Genomic DNA, 20,019 nt, shown 5'->3' on the forward strand with positions numbered 1-20,019 from the left:
TGATTGTGAAAGTACGCGTGTACAAAGAGCGTTACCAGAAGCAGCGAAACAGAGGTTTCTAAACTTTTTTGTGCGTGACCTCAAACCAGCAGTAATCGGTCTACGAACCACGACAAATGTGTGCAACAAATAGGCAACCCACAATTAATCATCCCCTCCAAAAAAACGGATGACGTCACATCAAAATACTACAAGTAAATTTCACTTTACTACATTGTTAACGCCAAAAGCAGGAATTATAATTTTACTTTCTACCATCTTTCGCGACGCTCGTCTACCGTTGACACTCCAACTTGACCCGCGACCCGAAGTTGGGAACCACTGCCGTGAAGTTTAAAGGTGACGTAAGAAGCGCCAAGACGCAATTCATCCTGTCACATCTCCATTCATGTGAAAGAACACACAACTGGTCGATTGAAAACGTGGCGTTTAGATCGTAATTAAATAGTAAAATGGTAATTCGTTGGTGGGACCTCATTGTTGGTGTCTGGGCGGGCGTCTTGTTGGGTTCATGAATGCGTGTACAGCGGATATAACCATCCCAGTGGTGGTGGATGATGACGGCGCGGCCACAAAGCATTGACCCCGATATGTGCACGGCACGGCGCCTCGCACTCGCTGCCTGCATTCCGCCACCATCACCATACACTGCCAATCAACCGGCACACCGGCGTCTAAAATCCCACATACACGACAGAGCATCTTCATTTGCATACATCGTCGTTGAGGAGAATTGAGGATTAGCTGAAAACGCCTTCTTTTTGATGGTGCGCCTATACCAGGAAGGAGTTTTTTTACACCTTTGCCCAAAGATGTGGGTTGACAGGTTTTTTGGGTATGTCCCTGAAGCGAAAGAATATATTTAGATGTGAGAGGTAAATTAGTGAGAGTGTTCCAGGAAGACATTAAAAGCATAGATTATAGGGGATTGGGCGAGAAGAGTTACATCACACTGTCCGTAAAAAGCTCACCACGCAAAAAAGTTCAAACGAAAGCGTCGAAACTTCTTAAAAACAAACCTTTTGTCACACTTGGAACACGTAATGAAAAACAAGAAATAAGTATATTTACAAGAATGCAGAATAAGCATATAGCTGTCGTCTGGAGGTGTGCATACGAGTTTCATTCATAGTTACTAAGCGTATGTATTGTAACAGGGTGACAGCTCGTAGAATATGAAAATATACGCCGCATGTTTCATCTGTCTGTCTGTCTGTCTGTCACTCATCTGTTTGTCGCCGTTGAGATTACGAATTTATTAAATGAACATAATAATCTTCGAAACTACGGAAATATTTACTTTGAAATTTTAAAAATGATATTTTTAATGTCACACCTACTTCTAGGAGTAAAATTCTCTATTTACCGTGGCCTATCACAAATATTCTTTGACCCAGTTTCTTTCGACATTGCTAATAGAACCCAATTCAGGATAGAATTTAAAAGTGAATTTCAAAAATCTGCCAAACAAGGCCTAAGTATTTTGTGACCGACAGTTTTCACGATATTTACATAATTCACAGCTCGATCGTTTTTAAGAGTCCAGAAATTTACACAAGACTTCTTGATAGCTTTGCACTGACCTACATAATAAAATATTTAACAAGCTATTAACTTACATACGATAAATAAAATTGGCAGTGGGTGGCCTCCAACTAAACCACTAGTCAGAACATCAAAGTTAGCAGAAGCAGCAAATCCAGAGGAATACAGAAGAAAGTAGACGAGGAATTTTGGAAATTGGAGACAACGTCTAGGAAGTACAAAACAGGGATCGTAGAGGAAAACATGACTTCGGCAAATAAACAACATAAGATTAAGCAAACAAAGGTCAGATAAAGGCAAACGGCAAAAACATAATTAGAGTATTGCAGAGTATATTTCCAAACGTAGTAGAAGAATATAACCAGAGTGTTATAAAGTAGCATTTTCAAAACTGACAGAAGCAGAAATTAAGGTGGAGGAAGCTACAGAAAAGAAAAATTGAGATTATAAATAATGTATGAGGAGGTAGGAAAATACTCAAGCATTCGAAGATAGGAATTACCTTGTTGAGCAGTCGTCAAAGTTCACAAAAAAATTCTCGAACGATGTCTACGAACTAAAGGTGAAGAACCTTTAGAACAAACAATGAATCAGGGCTAAATGAAGGATTACGACAAGGATGAATTCTAAGTCCAATATTATTTAAAATAGTAACGAATGATGCTAAAAAAGAAATTCAACGATAGAATAGCTTAAATAACGGTAGGGTAGAAGAACCCAGAACAGGTACAAGGCAAAGAGTGCGCGGACCACGTAGTACCTAGCGATTTTTGCACAAAATGGCAAAGCACTCGAAAAAAGCATAAGGATCTGGGTAGAAGTACAAATAGCAAAAGCCTTAAAATCTACGTAGACAAAATTATAGTTATGGTGTTAATTAAAGGAAACAAAGTTGGGGCAGACTGAGAATTTTAAATACATGTACAGCTAAATAGTAGTAGATAAATGTAGAACACCTACACACGGATGTGACAGTGGAGTCTTAACAAAGAAGTAGAAGATCAGAACCAAAAGAATGGAAATGAAATATTTATGGAAAGAATTGAAAATTTAAAAAAAGATAAAGTACTAAACTGAGTAATAAGATAAAAATTTGAAACAGAATCTATTCTGGGGAAGGTAAAGAAAAATCAGTGGCAGGGTATGGCCTTTAACCTAACAAGTAAGCTCGAAAATATCATAAAATACGGTCCCGTTTGGAAAACATGCCAAAAATTGACAATTTGCAAATTTAATTAACACAAAATACGGTTCACTTTTTTATACGCATTTTTTAAACTAGGAGAGGCGAGAATTTTTAAATATGAAATAAAAAAAAACATCCATCAAAGATCTAGTGTACTTAACAGTTTTAGTAAGACAACTAATTTTGTAAAATTTACAAGTGTTATGTTAAAAAAATAGCTTTATTAGATAATCTTTATACAAGATCCCTGTATATTAAGAAATAATTTTGAATTACTGGCCCAAATGAATTTTAATCACGAGTTAAACTATTTTTGTAGTCCGCGGTAGTCCACACTGAATACGTTTCGCTCGCCGCCAGACAGTTGGAACATCCTGTATTTGTCCCTATTAAAAAAGTAACGACACTCCTTTGTCTGTGGTTAAGTATCCAATTATTATTTTTAACTTAACAATGCGACACAAGGATTAGTGTGACAAATTCAAAACTGTACAACAAAATTTACAATTTATACTTCAAAAAAATTGGTCTAAGGTTATTTAGACAGAACATTTAGTCTGGATCGAATTGTACTACTTGACGCAATTTGTACCTTCGCGGGGCGGGGATAAAAGCTCGATCGGGGCAGTCTTTTCGTCAGGGGTGGAGAGAATTGCGGCTCTCTGCGTGATCTGCTCGTCGTAAAAGGAATCGCGTCACTTCGCAGCAATGACCGTAACTGTAGCCCTCTTCATACTATGATCTTGGGTTGAGAGGAATTGCGGTTCTGTGATCGGTTTGTCGTAGAAGGAATTGCGAAGAGGGGAGGAGGTGCGTAACCCGCTGCCGAATATTGCAAATAAAATTTTTTATGATAATTTTTAAAATTAAAATACAGATAATTCTGGACCGTTAAAGCACAGATGAACAAAAATGTTATCAAGTGGTATACATAACACTCCCGCAGCGTCTGTGTGCAGACATACGAAATATTAAGAATTCGACTATTAAACACGTATAGATAACCAGCAAAAGGGCAGATCAAAGTATGTATTTGTCTTAAAAGAAAATCAAATATGACTCAAAAACAGAGGAGAGGATTAATTAATTCATTAAAGTACAGTAGACCAAAACGATCCATATTTTGGGTGATTAGCTGTTATTTACTACGACAATAATTATTTTATTATCATGATTATCTGTTCTTGATTTGATCAATAAAAAAAATTTTAGATATACCCCAGGATCGAGTTCGGACTCGGGCCTTTCATCTACAAAGCAGGCGACCTACTCCACAAAACTCGCTTGTCAAACTTCGCATTGTTAATTTGAAGTACAGCAAACATAAAACAATGAAAATTATAATAATAATACACAAAATCAAGGTCGATTCACAAATCACAAGTCCAGTACGAGTAAAATGCATGATTTTATAAAATTTAGATATTCTTCACTGCGCAAAAAATTGAGCTGACGTCATAAAATTCGACAACAAACGGTCCAGTAGTTTCGGCGATCAACTGTCTAATGAAAATCGACACAGACTACAGACAACAGCAGACAGAGAGACAAACAGACAAAAACGGGAGACCTAATTTTTCGTACTCTTGAGGTCATGAAACATTGAGAAACCTGAAAGTAGCCGGTTGCCCGATGAATCCCATTACCATTCTTCCTTAGCTTACACTCGGGAACTAAAAACCGTAATGAACTCCGCTGAAAATTGCGGAAAGCATTCAACTCACATAACAAAATTCTGTAATTGTTACTCTACTCTAAATTGTTAAAAAGTGTTATTTCTTTTCAATCCAATGGTTGCATGCATAATTTTATACTAATATATACTATAATAAAAAATGTGTCCGGACTTTTATCAAAAAAATGCACTGATTTTTTACTTGATACATTTTTGTGGCATTAATGTTAGTGAAAAAACTGCGCTAACATGAACCTGGTATTCGTCACACTTCAACGAGCAAAGGAAGTGCCACCTCAAGTCTAGACTTTTTTGTCATACGGAGTTAAGCACAAATTAATTAAATTTCTTGGTATTTAACGACCTATAGTACAAAAATAAATCTGGCAGATTTTTTAATATGTTAATCCCTAACCAGCACTCATCAACACCGATGACCCAATCGCCGCCAGTGAAGCTTAAACGCTTTAACCGACACCAAATCCCACTTCTGAATTGCACACTTCATAGTTTTTGTCAAACCTCCAAGTTTTTTCCTCCGTGTTTTCCCAAAATACATTTAGTGATTCACATTTACTCTAAACAAACTCGTTCTTATAACATTATGTCTAAACAAACTACAACAACTACACAACATTTATAAAATTCCTGGTGATAGGAAGTATTTTTCAAAAGCCATACTTTGTTAGGGGAGATCAGAATTTCCTCTAGACTTATCCACCCGTAATCTCCCCTTGGCTCCGTCTTGTCAAGCCCGGAGTTAAACCAGTGTCTCCACGCAATATAATACCGTAATTCCTAATTCGCTCCTGGCATTGTAGGCAACATGACATACAGTTCAACCATGCAATTTTCGTCTCGTCTTATCCCCAGTACAATTTTCATTACCACTAACATACCGAGTTCCCCCGAGTGGGCTTCCGTCTGTATTAGCAGAGTTGTGATTATTTTGGCCAAGCCCCTGCACACCCTTGTCTCATTAAATTAAATACGGTGTGCATACAAAGCCACGTAAATGCGTTCACAAATAACGCTTAACTAGACGCAGACACTAATAGGATTGCAAGTCTCATTACCATGCTACCGATAGATCATTACTAACGCGACCACGTTATTCAAATACTGCCCACAACGTATTCTTTACGAGGATGAACAGAAAACCCGGTGCAGTAACTCGAGGTGATTATTGGCCCGTGACGGCAAGTCCTGCACTGTTAACATTTCAGTTTATCATGGTAAACAGTTCCTGCAGCCACAAGAAGACAACTGCTTTCAATAGAGCTTATTAAGTCATACGGTCCTGACAAAAAATAGACATAAGTGAATGACTGATAACTGAATTTTAAGCTGGACGCTCCTAAAATTATCTTGCACAGGAAGTTGTTATGTCATGTGCGTAATAGCACTCGGTATGAAAAAATGACACACAAATGTTTAAAAATAAGTTTTGAGGTCAATCGCCTATACAACCAAAAATCCGAGGCTCTTAATTTCGTTATCTTAATTCTCTGATACCATGAATAAAATTAAGATGTTAATGTCCGGTACAAATTTTGTCACATTGCGTAGGAGGTTCTTCTACTGGTATTTCCAGTTGAATGGAAAAAAGGAAACATGGAAACTGGGAACAGTGGGGGCATTGTTTAAGAGTGGCGCCAATGTTAATGTGCACATAAGTTCTATTTTATGTTCTTGCAAGTAACGACGATGTAAATATTTACCGGCGGTTAAATTTTTGTGCTAATCATTTCTTCGTTAACCAAAATTCTTATGGGAAACGATCATCGTTGTAATGATGCGTGAAGAAAACTTTCTCGACTAACACTCATTACTGAACCATTCAGTATTACTACGGGTGAAGGTAAGTTTGAAAAAAAATGTTTAACTCTAAAGTACACGGAGATGTAGTTAGAAGCACGACAAAACGAATAAAAAAACAAACACGACATCTCTTGCATCGCCAATGTTAATAATTTTGTTTGTTCACACAACTGACTTTTGTTTGCCTGTCTCCCTATGGATAATCTCAATGAAGTTCAATTTTGCAAGGTCACGTGAATTTATCTCCTCTAAAGTGTAAATATTTTCAATTAACGGGTGTTCAATTGAAAAAGACATCAAATTGGCGTTGCCTTTTTGAAAAATAGCTAAAACGTACGTGTTTTATTAATCCATATGGTTGTGTATAAGCTGTCATCGGTTAAATTTTAAGTTTATTGTAAGTAAACATTCTCCACAATAGTTGCAAAAAATCAAGACCAACTTGGCGACTTTTTCAAGTGGACACCCGATATGTAGAATTGATATTTAGGCTTAAGTGCTCAAAGGATAACTTAAAAACGTAATCGAATAAAATAAAATAAAAAATAAATAAAAATAAAAAAAGAACAAACATATCCCAGGTCAACATGGCGCGAGACCCCTGTGTGTTATTTATTGCGCCTGAGAGCTGTTCTGCTTTTTCAAAATATGATAAAATGATTTGTTAAAAATCTGAAACAAAGTTTAACTGCATCGAAAATTTACATCATCTTATTAATTTTCATTTTTAAATTCAAAACAAGGGTAGGTAATTTACATATTTGTATTTTCAGTGATAACACTGTTAAATGATATGGGGAAGTTTTCAAAAATACTAATACTGGTGAGTCGCGTTAATTTATAGAGGTTTATCTCAACACAAATGTTTTTTTTGAATATTTTTCGAGACAAAGTTTTCCATCAACAAATTTTCGTTTTATTTTCCAACTACGATATATATTTTTGCACTTATTTATATCCAAATTATGATAATCCGCATCATACAAGTGACAAATAGTAAACTACATTTGGGGGCAAAATACTTTGGATTAACGTGCTTGATGTAAGTTTCTATTATCGTGGAAGAATCCAAAATGACGTAACAATGAGCTTTTCTTTTTTTTTATACATGGTGAGTCACTAAGCGTGCATTCCTCGATATTTCATTAATTATTAGAAATAGAAAAAAGTCAAAGACCATAGTTCTTTGAGGACAATACTGTAAAATTATTTTTAACTAAGTATACAGAATCTTCTGTTTCTAAGGTGTGACACACAACTTTTTTAATAAAACACCCTATAGATTTTTACATATTTTAATTGGCCTCTTTTTAGGCTTTACAACCACAGTTTATTTATGAAATTTCGATGCAACGTTGCCACTTTATTCCAGTTTTCTTGAAAGTTTTTAGCAATGGCACAATTTTTAAAACCTGTGTTACAATATTTTGTGGAAAGATAATTAAAGGTATAAATCAAATAAAAATTTTATATCCAGTAAACGTTACAATTCTTAAATATGAATATTTCAATATTTTCAGATATTTAGAACGCCCTGCATTTTATTACTGCAGTAATATACGGTCTTCTATTTGAAAAAACGAAAATGTTGATATTGGACAATTATAAAGTTTTAGAATTTTTTATGAACATTCTGTATAATAGAATTTGATTGAATTGAAACAAAGCGTGAAAATATTGTAACACAAATTTTAAAAATAACCCCAGTGAATTTTTTTTGTAAACCTGCATTGCCAAAAAATTTTAAGAAAATTGGAAAAATGTGGTAACGTCACATCGGAAATTCAAAAATAAATGGTAGTTATAAAGCCTAGGAAGAAGCTAATGAGAATTTGCAAAATACATAGGGCATTTCATTTAAAAAAACCAAGTTGTGTGTTATGCCTTAGCACAGAACACTCTGTAGAGTTAAAAATAATTTTATAGTGTAGACCTCAAAGAACCATACAAATTTCGTTATTTACTTTTATTTCTGTATATCTCTAATAATAATTAATGAGATATCGAGGACCGCGCACTTAGTCATTCACCCTGTATATTCGGATAAAACAGAAAAACCTCTAAAAATCCTAGACATGATAAAGGCAGCAAATTTTGTATTACATATTTTAAAAGGGTAAAATGACATCGTGACGTCACGCACAGACGTACAGCTATTTTAAGCTGAAAACCAAAATATCACGAAGTTATGGTCTGCTCTGCTGTTCTAAATATGTTTCTTCTAGTTTCTTTATCCCACAAAAATTATATAATAAATTTAACATTATAATTCAATTTTAATTTCGTGAATTAGTTAAGCTTTAGAATTCTAAGATAATAACTCTTCGGTGAAGACTAATGTGATTAAATATTACTCCTATATTAATAAAAATTAAAATGATAAAATGAGAAATTTTACTATTCACTTATCAACAAGGAATGCAATGAATTTGACCTTGAGATTTAAGTCGGGTAATATTGTAGTGTGCAAAGCTTATAATTATACACTTGACTACACGAAACGTTTTCCATTATAGCATAAATGTCCAAAAATAATATGATGTTTGTATAATTGTAGACTTCAATTTGTAACAATCTTCGAAAACCGTCAAAAATCAACAACGTATTTATTTATCTCCTTTAAAAAAGGAACCATTACTTTTTAGTACACTCAGTTCGGCATGAGAATGTAGGTAGCGCTTTTTTTTTTAATTTCGTGAGTCAGCTCTGGATGTAAAATTCAATTTTCGGAACTGCAGGTGGTGTTACACTATTCATCCGCCATCTTAAAAATAAAGATGCAATTACTTTTTAACTTATCTTCATAACTGTGAGTCTGCTTGTTTGCTAAAGTGGCAGACAAACTTAGTGACAAAGAAACGTCAATTGTGTCAAAATTTTCAGGAGATTTGCTTTGAGATAAGCTACACTCGGAGACGTGGGTTTAATGTGATATATATATAGCAACAATTTAGATTAAGACCAGTGTTACTTATACTATCTAAAGTAAATGGCGATGAAGACTCATTGTCGGTGACAACGGCCGGAGAAGAGCCTGAAAGCGAAAGTCGCGAATGGGTGCTCCAAACAAGTCTAGAAGCTTGACGGTGGCCAAGCGGTGTTCTCGATCCCTCTGTACATAATCGCTCTGTAATTGGTCGTGTAAATTTGAGTTACTGAGAAATAAATTGTTGACTTTAACCCACGCCGATTTTAAATACCCGTTCAACGTAACATAAATTCATATCCACATCAAATCTGCCACCTGACATTCTATTTTGACACTTAAATGTAGTGGCTAAAGCTTCCAAATTTTTACAAATTAAGTGTTGCGAATCCACTTTGTCAACAAGTTTTATCTGCGACTTCTAACTTTTCGCCACAAAATTAACAAAAAAATAATAACAATAGAAAAATGTGGAGGTTCAAAGATTGAAATGATTCGAACTTTTGACACGTTACTAACGCAAAATTCCGTTTTTAACGACAAATTTACTAATGTTTAATTGTAAAAAAGAACCACGGTTCCGTTTTCTTCACACACAATTTTGAACGTATTTTCTTTTAATTGGTAATCTATTAGAAACTTTTCCGAAGTTGTCAAAATGCCAACTACAACAAACATTTCTACCAAAACGATGACAATTTTTTTTTGACGAAATAAAGGTGAGTTAAAAAAATTTTCAAAAGACCCAAAGACATTTGCGAATAATTTCACACAAATTATTTCTTTACTTATTTAATTTGAATTAATATAATTTACCAATGAAAACAGCAAATCTTCATCATTTTTCATCTTTTAAATAAAACACAAGTCATTACGTTTCAACACATTGTTAACACAGTTCCTGTTCATAAATTAAATGAAGCAATTTATAGAGCGTCTCAAATGAAGATCAAATTACATGAAAGCTGAAGAAATTCGTTATGCAAAATCGATTAAGAGAAAGGTAAACAACTGACATCTTCTCTGTACATATACATGTAATACAACAATCTGAAGCAGAATGGACAGTCGATGTAGCTTTTGGTAAATTCACAATATAATAAATGGCGAAGTTCACAAGTAATGTGATGCTTCAATGGAGATACAAATACATGAATTACGAGTAATCACAGTAGTGTATGTATCAATAAGTGAATTAAAATTAAGTTTGATTAAAATACGTGCTGATACAAGATTTGTTCCTCCGAATTAGTATTTATCCTAAAATACAACGTAACTACATTGTGACCAACAAATACTTTTTTGAGTTGACAATAGAAACAACTAATTTTTAGAAACTTTTCTTGCGTTGCTATTGCCAAAATTGATGTAAATTCTTGGCGCTATGTCACTTTAAAGCGGTGAAGAAAGCTAGGCATATATGAAATTAATTCTGCAACGGAAGTATTCACATTTGATAACGATTTATTTGTCTAACTCAAGCTTTGGGAACACAAATCAGTCCACTTTTTGTTTAGAGTAAGAATCCGGAAACGTGCTAAAAAAAAAGTTTGTTGAAACTTCGATGTAACCTGTACAATAAACGGTTCATGGCAGGCTTGACACTACTCAGAAGACAATTAACAAAGTAATTCAACGAGAGTTTGTACGACAATTTAGATAAGCAAAACTGACAGCTGCTGACAGCGCACTGACGAATGTGGCAAATTAAAATTAGTAAACATTCCAAGATACCACTTCTACTTCCGGTAATCTTGTATTACAACTTCACAACCCATAATTTACTAAAATTCACCTACTACGACAACTTTTAAATTCGAAAAACCTTTCCCTGTCCGACATCTGTAAATGAGTGAACTGCGAGATAAACATCCTAGAATAGATACTTATCACTTGTGAATTAAGAACGAGGCACTTAATTAAACAATTACAACAGACCAACCAGTAATTACATTTTATTGTTGCTATCAAGCCGACTGGTTTAGCGCCAGCTTTCTCTGCGCACTTTTCCAATTAACACTATTCAAACAAAATTAGAGTCGCTTAAGTAATACCGATGATACATAAATCTGGAGTCACTTTTTAGCACCCTAACCTAGTTGCCAACAATTAGGTGTTGCGATACAGTTTCTCAATCAAAACGAAACAAACTAACAGTTTATGAGGTCCAGTCTAGAGACACATGTTTCACGTGTCTAAAGTAGTTTTCTATGGTGGATTTATTACTAACACCAATATTACATTAACAGCTAGAACTATGGCGAAATGTGCAGTTTTTCAAACGAATATAGCCACAACACAATAGCACTATTGTTGTCGCCAAATCACTGTCATTCATAGTTGACACGATAAGTGCAGGAGCAATAAAATCTAACAATAAATATTATAATCTTTAGGTTGTAAATGTTGCAGATAATGTTTACGACTCGGTACACCACCATAATTCCTCATAAAAACAATCTTCAAGTAATTAATTTGCACTTGTTCAATTTAGAGGCCCCAACAACAATAACTACATCGGGAGTTTAGCCGGAAATGATTGATTTACTGCAAATAGCGACAATTGGATTTGACATAGCGGAAGATACAAACAGTACATCAAAAGAGAATGGTAAACACGTACATAAACATGCAATTTGACCAACTATTTTTCAAAAAAAAAAGGCAAAATTTATTTTACGTGATGTATTGTTCAGCAATTTACCAAACCCAAATCTCGTTAATGGAATTCGATAAATCTACTTTGTGTTTCTCTAGGTTTATCAACTGACTTAACGTCATGTCACCTGTACCACATCAACACGAACAGCTAGAAAAAATTAATAACGACGATAAATAAAGACGTTTCTGAACTGGCAGACGTTATCTAAATTACTATTCCTTTTCGGTTTTAAACCCATCAGTGTGATAATACACGTATTTATATTTAATTAATAGTAGAATGCGATGCATAGGGAACATATGTCAACGGATAAATTGAGATGGATGTCTAACAACCCGACGTCTACCCACGTTGTACCCACAACCACTAGGTAAAAAAATTATGGAAAACTGTATTCCATATGAGGAAGACGTGGCCCACATTATCCCAATCGATAACAGGCTTTTCGTCCCCAAAACAACATTCTCCCAGATAAAACGTGACAGGTTCAATGTGTTCGTATCTAATTTCAATAAACCTTCATGTAACTCGTTACGAGATAACATGTAAAGTAGAAATTTTTATTTACCGGTAACGAAACAATCACCATGCCTAAAATGGAGAACACCGGGTAATGGAAGGAAATGGTGGGTACTCAAAATGATGGATGTATCAAAGAACTAAAAGTTCAAGGTCTCACCCTTCAAAGCGAAGCCGAAATTGAAACGACCCTCGAAATGTTCGGTTAATTACCGTCTTCAGAAGTGAAGTGATAAGTAGATTACACATTCTGTATAAATTGCCTCGTAAAAATGCCGTAAGCATCTTTCAGATTTATTAAGGTTCGATAAAATTTGCTGTAAAAATAATCACAATAAAATAACTTCCTTTTAATTATATTTTTTATATTTATGTTCGATGTTCCCAACTATGAAATTTATGAGTTTTTCAATTATTTCGGGACAGTCGCGCTTAATAAAAAATACATCAAATTTAGTTGTTTTAAAATAAAAAAAATCATGGTTAGTACGTGGATGGAACACATACATTCAAACATTATACTTTATGTGCAATTAATTTCTGTAAGTTAATATAAAAATAGGGGTGGATTATTAAACTACAAATAAAGGGACATGATACGCGTATGTTTCAAGTGAGGTTTACAAAAGTTGTATTACAAAAGATAAGATTGTATAGTCACAATACACAATATAAAAACGTATGCTGCTTAAGCTAAGATGACTTTGACATTATAATTGTCGCTTGATCGTCACAGTCGGATTTAAAGGCACGCAAATCCCTCATCTGCTTAGGATCTGTGAAGGACCATCCATCATTTACGGTCAGTTCCAAAGAGACTACGTTTTTTGACGTACAAATATGAAACTGGCAAAATTAATATTCTATACAACAGCATTTAAATTGATAATGATAATGATAGCTTTACATATAAGATAGCCGCTATAACAAAGTGTATTATAACAAAAATTTCAAAAAATTATTCACATCAACTGCTACGAGAAATAAACTTCTGACATTTTTGATTATTTATTAATTTATTTAATAATATTTGTGTTACTTGATATGTGATAATAATAAATGACTAACCAAGTTAATTTAAATATAAAACAATGTTGTATTCGAAGTTGGCGGAATAAATCTGACGGTATAACAAAAACAAAATTTGCAACACAGTTGCTATTTAAAAACCGCTGCATCGTGGAATCCGCTTAATAGCATTTTTAATTTGATTCATTAAGTAGATTTCACGATCTGTAGCATAAACAATAAATTCCTCACTCAAACCTTAAAATAATAAATTGGGTTATTCACGATAAACACTCGCGACTCGCAACAGAAGAATATCAGTGCAAACACATTCAGTATCATAAAGTTCTTAACCTACCGCGAAGTTTATTGCTATTATGAAACATTTAGTTATTATTAGAACCAATGTTCAACGCTCGCGTATTGGCATTATCAATTTTTATTACGGCATGTGTGTGGCATACCGAAATAATTGAATTGTTGGTTGCATACCACTTGACTTAATTTAACTGGAGAATAAACTTTTATAACGATTTTACTCCTACACTGTCTGCTAACCATCCGGAAAATTTTACGTAGTCTGAAGAACAATTTCAAGAACTCATCACCACTGTAATGAATTTTTTGTTTACAATCAAAAACAAATCTACAACGTTATTATATAAAAAGAACTACTGTCACACCTCAAGCACAATGAAGATGCTGCATATCCGTATATAGGGGTCCATTTTCCAAATTTTTTTGAAATTACATTAACGAACTTTTTGGATGTAATAAACACTAACCACAGTTTCGATACTATTATAAGTAAGAAATAATTTCGCGGCGACAGTTATAAAGAACTACTTTATGTTTTAGGACAACCTCTAAACGTTAGTTAAAACTAAGGAAGGATTATTATCACAGCTAAATGACCATGTTACAATATATATTTTGAGTCAAGACATTTTTTGGGTGGTACAATAGCAATTTTGGTCCTCATGATAATCTTATGTTACTTTCCAAGTTCAAATTATTTGGCATGACCACAAGAAGGCAACTTACAGTTTTATGTTTAAAAAACTATGATGAAAGATTAACTTACACATTCGTTAAAATGACCCTTTGAGAATTCTTCGTTGGTTATTTATTACTCAGAAAGTACAGTCATTTCTTCCAATCTTTCAAAAAGCTTAGCAAATGTCAGTTACCTATTGATCGACTGACTGTTACCCAAGTACTTAAATATTTAAATTAAGCAATCGATATAGAATGATTACACAACAATGGATTATTCCTACACGTCTGTCACCTGAAACCGCCTTATTTTTAAATACAGCGTGAAAGCTACTTATTCCATAAATTGTATTATTTGTGACAACTCTGTATTGCAATTTTATTTTATGTTATTTTACATTATTTAAAGTCTCAAGAAAATTAGCATAACGTATCAAACTAGCTTCAGATTTTCAAAAATATGAAAACGCCAATTAGGACATGTATGAATACAGTCGGGGCCAGAAAATATTGGACGCCATTTACCAAAATCAGTTTTATTTTAGCAGGCAGCCCCGACCACCCACCCTCCCTTTTTTTAGAGGGTGTCATTTGCCAATATCGGTCTTATTTTAGCTGCTACTAACCCCGCCCACCCACCCTCTCTTTTCTTATAGGATATGTAATTGCCAAAATCAGTTTTAACTTAGCAAGCTTTAGCAAAAGCTCCTCAGCTGTGGTTTTTGATTTGTTTATATCTTTAATGAGATAATGAGGAATGAGCCCTTACTGACTCACTCTGTATATCGTGAAACGTCAAATAATTAACGTTACTACTGAAAAACAAATGACAATGAAAATTTTAGAAGTGGGGCAAAATGATCTAAATAAATTTATTATTTGTTTTTGATCAAAACAAAAAGATATTCAAACAACCAAAAGTTCAAAAAAATTGGTCGAAAGTTGTTTCGACAGAACTTCCCTCGCTCCTAAAATACAATGATAATTTTTTTGGGTCACTTGTATACGCAAATCCAAAAAATATTAATGGAATGATGAATCACAAATACAGACTCATCATATTTTCTCAGGCGCGGATCCAGGGGGGGGGGGCGGCGGCGGCAATGGGTGCAATATGTTGTATGGAATATTTTGAAATTTTGCATTGAATTAATGAACTAATTTTGGAAAAAAGGTTGAAGTTATCGAAGAAATGAGGCCCGAAATCTACAAGAAAAAGTATTTTGAAATTTGCATGAGGGAAATTTCATTTTTGAAAAAGTTTCCTCAAAATTCTGAAAAAAATTCGGGGATATAAGTATATCCCGAGGTGCTATGTTAATGGTAACCAAGCAATATTTTCGGAAAATTCGGTGTGAAATTCGAATTTTTCGAAATTTTTAAAAATTGCGATATTTCAGCTAGACGAATCTGGAAAAACGATTTAAGTTATCGAAGAAATAAAGCCAGAAGTAACTTCTGAGGCCCAAAATCTACAAGAAAATGTATTCAGTTAAATTTCGAAAATTGTCAAGAATGGGTCGACAGTTGCATAATGGTGGTAACACATAATGGAAAATTTCATTTTTGAAAAATTCATCTAAAAATTCTGAAAAAATTCAGGGTATAGATCCCGACGTGTTGATTCCAAAAAGAATTCTTTAATTTTGTTTAATAAAATTAAGGTTTATTTCTTGAAGTTTGTTTTCAACTGTGTATGAAGTTGTCACCCATGTTATGTGGAAAAGAGTATACTAGCTAAAATTATAAAAACTTTTATAATTTTTTTTGTTTAGAACCAATATCTGGGAGATAGGTAAAATCGCACAAAAATTGCCCCCCCCTAAACGAAATCCTGTACCCGCGCCTGTATTTTGTACATAGATAGGATTTCTTCGGCAAACTTTAGAGCTGCCGTCATCAATTTTTTGGAGAGGATAAGCAAATATATTTTGACTATAAATTTATCATGCTCTTTATAACCTTGAAACATCTGCAACAAATTTGACAACAATCGGCCCAGTACTTTCGGAGATTGTCTGTCTAATAAAAATCCGTAACGGCAGACAGACGGACAGACAGACAGACAGACAGACGGAAACGGGGGACCTATTTCTTCGTCCTGTAGGGGGTCATGAAAGGTCGAGAAAACGTAAAAGTAGAGGGTCGGTCGACGGACTCGATTACAATACTTCCGTGGCTTAAGATCGGGAAGTAATAACGCTATCATTAACATCAAACAACAAACAAAAATATACAGGGTGGGTCACTAAGCGTGCGCGCTTCTAATATTTCATTATAATTAAAACTAGAAAAGATAGCGACGTAACACAAAACTTATTCTTTAAAATAGATTATCCTGTACATTTTGACATATTTTTATTAGCGTCTTCTTAGGCCGCATCATAATATACTCAGGATCACGAAGCAATGCGTACACGTCATGGATGACGTAGATCCGTTACCAACACTAAATCAAAAATACGCGCCGCAATACGTGGCAATACGGATCAAAATCGATCAATTTGGGGGAAATTATATTGGTACGACTGATAGCGAAACATATGCTAAAGTTTTATCGATTTCACAAGTGTCATTGGTGTCAACTTTGGTTATGTTGTGTTATTGTTTGATTTTTCGCGTTTTTCTACTTTTCTGCTCGTGTAATCGTATCAGTTCTTTTCAGAACTATAACAGTTCTTTATAGAACTCCAAGTTAACTGTCCTGTACCGTGGTACGTGTCGCTTGCTTGAACGTAAACATTCCACCATGCCGAAGCCCTTGCACAAAGATGTAAAGCAAATGGACGATAATTTAGTGGACTATTTTGCTAAAGAACGCGATAGCGGGGAACCTCTTTTACCACTAACAGCTGTTCAAGACGTAAGTAGGTGTATTTTATTACAATTACTAATGCAGTCACATTGTACAGAGGGTTGCTGCTGCTCTGGGTGTATGTGTGCGAACAGTGAACTCCGTGGTACAACAAATAAAAACCGGAGAAGGTGTACATTCTCCCAAGAAATAGAGACCCCCGAACAAAGCAAGTGTGTGATATTAGCACTTCGGAGCAGTGTGCTATTCGAGAATGCTTATATGGAATGGTCGAAGAAAGTATGAATTTGATGCGCACGCCTTATAGATACTAACGACTATTTTACAGAAATACATGTTACACGATCGCCATTAATTGATTGCTTGAAGGAGAAACATATATTTGAGGGTTCTGTGAGCTCGTTAAGAAAAATTTTACATTCTCAATTGGGTTTCGTTATTCGCCAACCAGTGTACGGAAGCGTCTTATGGAATTACAACATGTTGTTCATGCAAGAACCAAATTCTTACGTGAATACATGCACAATCAGCAGAACCCAAATTCTTTGCCATGTGTATGTCTTGATGAAACATGGATATTTGAAAATGGTTCGGTAGTTAGGTCATTGCAAGACGATAGTGTCATAAGTATCAGGATGTTCAAAATAGAAGGGAAAATTTAGTAATGTGTCAGTTTCACGTTGGTTATTTATTCTTCTCACTATATTTTAGGTATATTGTATTACATGCAGGTACAAGCAATGGATTTATTGATGAAGCAGCGCTAGTATTTTCTTCTAATACCAAAAATCCAGACTATCATGGCGAAATGAATCAACAGAATTTTCTCAAGTGGTTTCAATTGCTCATGAACCTTGAAGAACCATCACAGATTATTATAGACAATGCAAGCTACCACAGTACCTTTGCAAACAAATGTCCCAGTGGTTCATGGAAAAAAGCAGAAATTCGTGAATGGCTTTAACAACATGACATAAGTTCAGATTCACAGCTGTTAAAAACGGAACTTCTTCATTTGGTTGCACAGTAATGCATATACTATTCTCTATCGTTTCATTTAAAATATCATGTTTTTCAGAAATAAACCTCCAAAAACGTATGTTGCCGTGAATTGGGCCAACAGAATGGCCATAGAGTATTGCGATTGCCGCCATATCATTGTGTGTTTAACCCTATAGAAAATATTTGGGGAATTACTACAAATTTTTATTCCAAACACATTGGGCGTGATGGTTATGGTCAAAAAATTCCGTGGAAATGTGGAAAGAAGCGTTAGCACATGTCACGCCCACAATGTGGAAAAATACTGTTGACCATATGAATAAAATAATACGGGAGTGGTGGGAACGGGAATTAGTATTTGACCGTGAAGAGATTGCGCCGTTTATAATCGACATTAACGAAGATTCACATTATAGTTTTAGTGATTATGACAGTGAAGATTCTAATACTGCAGAGGGCATTCAGCCACTGTAACATGTAGGTTATTTTCCATTACCATCCTAATTGATTGTACTAGCGGCATGTTCTGCTGATGTCTTTTATAATCACACTATCACTTCACTGGCCAAATATACAAATCACTGGTCAGACGACGACGTTGTGCAACATGCATATTTATTATTGTTTATACTTTACTTTTGTATCTATTCCATGTCAATAAAGTAACTTATTCTGTAGATGTGACGTGCCTATTGTGGCATTGAAGACGGTAAGCATATTTCTCTAACTTGAAGCCTGTCATAACTGTTCAATGCTGTCTGTTTGAGACGTATGTTAACATTCTCGTTGGTAGCTTTAAGTACAGTATGAAGCCTTGTACCACCCTCCAAGTATGTGTTTAACACCCAATTGTCAGCAGTTTTTACCAGCAGTCAATGCAAAAATGAACGTTCTTAAAGCCAGTCATTCACGTTCCAACGCCGGGGTACGATTGTATTGGATACAACTGCTGTACAATTCTGCTGAAAAGCAGCAGTACACACACGTTACGACCTTGCAGTTAAAAATTTGCGATCGTGGTGGCAACATGTCCGAAGAAAATGGACTTTTATACCTGCTTTCACGGTTTGTATAACATACACTGTCCCCACACGATTAAGTTTCCAACCAATACAACACGATTGTACTGCTCCAGACAGACTTGTTCACCAACCGTCCACATCCAACCGATTTGCTTGATCGCATACACAGATGTTCGAAAACACTTCAATTTTGTCATATCCTACACAATTGTACCGCGGCGTTGGAACGTGAGTGGCAGGCTTCAGTGACTAGGAACACGTGAAAGGGGTTACAGTCGTGATCTTTCCTGTGCCTGAGTTTGTAATTCATAGCGTCTATGCAGCCTGCAGCATGCCCTTGTATGCTGAAACACTGCAAGTGTAGCTTATTTCTAAACTGTTGCTTCACACTAACGGTCTTCTCATGCTATAATCATAAATAGAACAAACCAAAACAATAACAAGCCGACATGTTTGTTGACAGTTTTCAAACCGATTCATTTGTATGATAAACGTAGTAGACGCATGACGTCATACAGAGTCCGTGACGTGTACGCATTGCTTCGTGATCCTGACTATATACTTTATTTTTTGGTAGTACAAGAATTTACAAACACTCTGTTAATAAAACTGAATATTATTAATACTAAACGAAAGCATATAGCTTTGTTTATCTGTCTATAAAATATTGTAACAAAGGTCTTAAAGGTAACCTTTGCATTGAAAAAATTGCAAGAAAATTGGAATAACTTGACAACGTTGCACCGTAATTGCAAAATAAACTAAAAAGGCTATAAAGAAGACAATCAAAATACAAGGTATTCTATTAAAAAGAAAAATAAGTTGTTACTCCGCAACCTTGT

At 34.7% G+C, this 20,019-nt stretch overlaps 1 protein-coding gene and 1 long non-coding RNA gene across 5 annotated transcripts in view; one reads left to right on the forward strand and one right to left on the reverse strand.

The window, feature by feature from the left end:
* The window catches only part of LOC135128111 (uncharacterized), a 101,758-nt gene that overhangs the window by 48,320 nt on the left and 33,419 nt on the right, over positions 1-20,019 (reverse strand). The gene's annotated exons all lie outside the window — the stretch shown is intronic.
* Positions 16,733-18,868, forward strand: LOC135128110 (uncharacterized). 2 transcript variants are annotated; one of them, XR_010280330.1, is made up of 5 exons: positions 16,733-17,201; positions 17,251-17,432; positions 17,482-17,832; positions 17,885-18,179; positions 18,232-18,868. It is a non-coding gene; the product is annotated as an uncharacterized LOC135128110 (long non-coding RNA). The 2 variants fall into 2 exon arrangements; XR_010280329.1 differs by having other exon boundaries at positions 17,482-18,179.

Source organism: Zophobas morio, unplaced genomic scaffold, assembly GCF_036711695.1.
Source record: "Zophobas morio isolate AGI-343-1 ecotype UQ-CSIRO unplaced genomic scaffold, CSIRO_AGI_Zmor_V1 ptg000012l, whole genome shotgun sequence".
Classification (NCBI taxonomy): Eukaryota; Metazoa; Arthropoda; class Insecta; order Coleoptera; family Tenebrionidae; genus Zophobas; species Zophobas morio.